The 5,404-nt window shown below is 46.0% G+C and overlaps 1 pseudogene; it reads left to right on the forward strand.

Moving 5' to 3' along the window:
* Positions 1 to 534: 534 nt before the first annotated feature.
* LOC125519650 lies at positions 535 to 5,149 on the forward strand (annotated as a pseudogene).
* The last annotated feature ends 255 nt before the right edge of the window (positions 5,150 to 5,404 follow it).

The following is a 5,404-nucleotide window of genomic DNA, read 5'->3' on the forward strand; positions in this document are numbered from 1 at the left end:
ATGAGGCTTTTGTTTTCTTTCGCCCAATGGGATGCTTTAGCGATGTCACATGCTGTCTGCCACGCACAGGTTGATGCGCTTGCGCGCGCCTTGATGACAGTGGCCCGAGAACTGAAGCTGAGTAGTATTGCTCCATGGAAATGCTTTACACTAGCAGAGAGTAGCATTGGATGGAGTCAATTAACCAATTCTGGCTGATTGTATGCATACATCGGTAGTTGATCGTGATAAGTTTTGCTCCATGGGATGCTATGCCTCTACTAGCTTTTGAGCAGAGATGAATATGGAGTTTTAACACACAACTTGACAGAAATCAAGCCCCTGCGGTACTTACAGTCTATAGATAAGCTTGCTGGCCTGGATATACATATGACAGATGTTGCCCTGGCAAACCGGTGAGATCCAAGGCTTTGCTTTGTTTTGCCCAATGGGATGCTTTAGCGATGTCACGTGTCTGCCACTCAGGTTGATGCACCTTGGGGACCGGTCTAGCGACCGGCACCAGATCTGAAGCCGAGCATGCGTATTGTTTTGACGGTGTTGCTCCATGGATTGGTGCTATCACTACCATCTGCTCATATCTCTATATATCTTCCCTCCCTCCCGCAGTTAATGCACCATATTTCCACCCTCTGTCCTCAGCTGGGCAACACAACTCTCATCCAGATACCCCTCACCGGCGACTGCCTCCACGACGTACGCCGGCCGGACGGCAGGCGCCACCCCTCCCGTGTGTTTACGGAAGTGCCTTATATATATTCGTTGCTCTCCTGCCCCTCCTTATACTTGCTAGCAACGACTTAGAAGTATAATTAATTTCCTCTGCAGTGAGCATCATTTACTGCTATGTTGCATCACCCTAATGAATTTCTGTTGATTCATTGCTACATAACAAATCCTCTATACATCACCGCAGGATGGATGCACTCCTCAGCGCAGCACAATGGGTGGTGGGCAAGGCACTGGCCCCCGTTGCTGATGGCGTGCTGGAGGCTTGGGCTGCCACCATCGAGCTTGGGTGTCAACATCGAGGCCTTAAGGATGGAGCTGCTGCTTGTGAAGGCCACCCTCGAAACTGCCAGCTACAAGCAGGTCGATGGCCCGGCCATGCAAGAGCTCCTGGGGAAGCTGCGTGACTCGGCGCTCTCTGCTGAGGACTTGTTGGATGAGCTGGACTACTTCCGCATCCACGATGAGCTCCACGGCACTTACGATGCTGCGGACCAGCATGCCAAGGGCGGTGTCCGCGACCTCGCACTCAACGCTCGTCACACCGCCAAAGCTGTTGGCAAACTGACATTTGTATCTTCATGCTACTGGTCTGCTGCTAACCCTACAGGTGATTCTGCAGAAGATGCAGGACAGCGGGCAAGCTGTTGTCCTTGGCCATGTGCTAGGCAGAGGCCACCTGGCAATTCATCCTCAACGCCAAATGCCAATCAAGAGGTTAGTGTATGCCCGCCCAAGCTCGATAAACGTGTCCCTTGCTCATCTTCTGCACATGCTCATGATGATCATTTTGTCCAGCCAACTCTTTGTGGTGGGGTCCATAGAGAACCACCAACGCTGGGTTTTAATAGGGTTGATTTTTCTGAAAGGATGAGGCACATTGTAGAGGAATTGGAGCATGTGCGTAAAGAGGTTACTCAGACTCTGCCGAGTTGTGACCGTATAACTATTCCAGATATTTCCCAGAGTCGTCCCATTACTATCGGTCAAAGTATAGAGCCAAAATTGTATGGGAGGGACCATATCATGGATACAATCATACATGATATGACCAAGGGTAAATACCTTAGCAATGATCTAACTGTGCTTCCGATTGTTGGTCCAGGGGGGATTGGAAAAACAACTCTGATACAACACATATATAGAAACCAGCAAGTTCAAAATCATTTCCAAGTTGTTATTTGGGTATGTGTGTCACTCAGTTTCAATTTGAATAAGCTATTAGAAGAGATTAAAACATACATCCCTGAGGTTGAAGGGGAAAAGGATGGTAGGGTTGAGGAGCTGATTGAACAAAGATTAAAATCTAAAAGGTTTTTGCTTGTACTGGATGATATATGGGAGTTTAGTCATGGGGATGATTGGAAAAGGTTATTGTTGCCACTCAAAACATCGCAAGCAATGGGTAGCATGATTCTGGTCACAACTAGGTTTCCAAAAATAACAAAGATGGTTGGAACAACTAGACATATAGAATTGCAAGGATTAGAATCTGAAGAATTTAGGAAGCTATTCCTTGCATTTGTCTTTGGCAATGAGCCCGTTAGAAGTGATCAGTATTTTTTGCTTGAGATTGGACATAAGATAATGGAAAAACTAAGGGGCTCCCCTCTTGCCGCAAAAACAGTTGGTACATTGTTAAGTAAAGACCTTAGTTTGCATCATTGGAGAAGTGTCATAGAAAGTAAAGAATGGGAGACACAGACCAATGCCAATAGCATTATGCCTGCATTGAAGCTTAGTTATGACCATCTTCCTTTCCAACACCAACAATGTTTCTCCTTTTCTGCACTATTTCCTGAAGATCACAAGTATAGTGCCACCCAGCTAATCAACTTGTGGATAGGACTAGGTATCTTACAACCTGGTGCTCGAAACCAAACACTTGAACTTACAGGTTCGAACAATTTAAGGGATCTGGTGGCATGGGGATTTTTTAGAGAGGAGAGTGATGATGGTTGTCCTTGTTATGTTATGCATGACCTGCTACATGATTTAGCATTGCAAGTTGCCTCTCATGAATGTCTTACTGTCCATCATTCTAGTGTGAGATTAGTAGAAATTAATCCAAACATCCACCACTTGTCTATAATCATAGATGATGCTGATAAAATTTCTCTTGAAAACCTTAAGAGGCAATTGAGGAAACTGAAGACAAGTTTGAAGGTTAAACAGTTGCACACTTTGATGTTATTTGGAGAAGTGGATGAAAGCTTTGTCAGCATTCTGGGTGATTTGTTGAGGGAAGCAAAGGCTCTTCGTGTTCTCCGCTTGGATGAAATCTCATTTTCTGTGCAGTCCATATTACACAACTTTTCAGCACTTGTTCATCTAAGGTACCTGTATCTGGAGACAAAGTGTGAGAGGGAGATGCATTTACTACTCACTATTTCTAGATTTTATCACTTAAGGATTTTGCGTCTAGGGTCATTGTGCCAAAACTGTCATTTGCCTAAAGAGTTGAGCAACCTTGTAAACATGCGTCGGTTTTATACCCCAGTTGATGAGTTGCATTCTGATATTATCAATGTCGGAAAACTAAGACTCTTAGAAGAGTTGAAGATATTTAGAGTCAATAAAAAAAGTGAAGGATTTGAACCAAGTCAACTAGAGCATTTGACCGAACTAAGGGAGCTTGGCATCTATAACCTTGAGAATATACGCACTATAGAAGAAGCAGCCCAAACAAATCTGGGAGAGAAAATCCACTTGGAGAGGTTAACATTAGACTGGGATATTGAGCGGTCTAATACAGAGCCTGGTGTGGAAGCAGTTGTCCTTGAGAGCCTTCAACCACATAGATATCTTCAGGAGTTGTGCATTAGAGGGCACAAAGGCTCTTCTTGTCCAACATGGCTGGGTGATAAGGTAACTGTTGAATCTCTTCATCTCTCTGGTGTTTCTTGGCAATGTCTCCCTCATTTGGGGAAGATGTGGGGCCTTGGCAAAGTAATATTGAAACATATTCCCGCAATGGAGGAGTTTGTTGTAGATTATAAAAGACTGCCCTAAACTGTTGGAGTTGCCATTTGCAAGCCAGTTTGTTTACACATCAGATCAAGACCAGAATAGTGATTGGTTTCCTAAACTGCAAGTGCTTCGGATAGAGAAGTGTCTAGAATTGTTGTTAGTGGCTCATATCCCATGGACTGAAACTCTGCATTTTGTGAGTATAAGTGATGTAAAGCTACTGGACAAGCTTAAGTACTCAACAAATTCCTTCTGTGGATGCATACTGGAAATTACTGGAAAGGATGATTTGCAGTGCTTAGATGAGGTGGTAGCATTCAATAACCTGGCAGGTCTTGAGCATTTGGAACTCAGCAGGTGCCCAGTTATGCAGCCAAAGCACCTTCTGCTGTTGAGCTCACTGAAGATGTTGAAGGTAGAGGGTTGAGATGGTGTGGTTGTAGAGGATTCAGAGGGTGATGTGGAATGGCAGCACCCCCTTGAGCATCTTGTGGTTCGGGGTGAGGGATCACGTGGGAAGGAATTGACAGAACTCCTCACCCACCTCCCAAGCCTCTCCCAATTGGAAATCAATAATTGTCGGAAGATAACACGGCTGGTAGTGGAGGTAGATGTACAGCAGACAACGTCAGCAGCAACAGCCAGAGAGATGGAGGATGAGAAAGAAGAAAATGATTCAGGGCTGCTGCTCTTGCCTGCCCATCTCTCTGGCACACTGCAGCTGTTGAGCATCCAGAGTTGTCCAGAGCTGGTCCTGGTCGACCCCCCTTCAACTTTTCTTACTGCCAGAGGAGAGCTGGTCCTGCGGTCCCTCAAGAAGTTACAAATTTGGTCCTGCTCCAAGATACTATCCGCAAGAGGCCTCACTGTTCAGGGCGTGGAAGGCATGGGGACGCTGGGGCCTCTCCTTACAACTAGGGGGCAACTCATACAGTTAATCATTGGTGGCTGCCCTGGATTCTTTGCTGGGTGGGATCAGGAGTTGCAGCAGCTGCGGAATGGAGGAAAATAGCAGGAACTGCAGCAGCTTGTTTCACCCCTGAATGGATGCAAACTGCAGGAGCTCCGCACGGATGATGCCATGAGACTCCTATCTGTGCCCATCTGCAACCTCCTGTCTTCCTCCCTCACCCAACTTGGCTTTCTTGACAACCAAGAGATGGAGCACTTCACTAAGGAGCAAGAGGATGCCCTTCACCTGCTCGTCTCCCTCCAGACACTAATGTTTTTCAACATGAGCAAGCTTCAGAGCCTCCCCGCAGGGCTGCAAAAGCTCACCAACCTCAAGCAATTAACGATCTTCTCATGTCTGGTTGTCCGGTCGCTGCCAGAGGATGGCCTCCCCAAATCACTTCAAAAATTAAATGTCTGCATCTGCGGGAATGAGGAGCTAAAACAGCAGTGCAGGGGGTTAGTGGGAACCATCCCAGAAATCATCCTGGAACCGTGAGACTGATCCAAGGTAATAAAAGCTACTTCCTTGTTTGTCCCCATTGCTTGCCAGATCCCGCAATCACCCTTGCTTTTCCCCCTTGCAACATAATCTAATTGGTGCTTGTTTTCATCTGCTATGAAGGTCTCTGCCTTGGAGTTCTCTTGTACATTCTTCTAGCCTTGTACACTTGTCACATAGATGAGGGTTTTGCGGCCATTTTTGTACATAAATCTGGTAAGTACATCTAACTTAAAAGGTTGCTCCTGCTAT

Source organism: Triticum urartu, chromosome 7 (assembly GCF_003073215.2).
Source record: "Triticum urartu cultivar G1812 chromosome 7, Tu2.1, whole genome shotgun sequence".
NCBI lineage: Eukaryota > Viridiplantae > Streptophyta > Magnoliopsida > Poales > Poaceae > Triticum > Triticum urartu.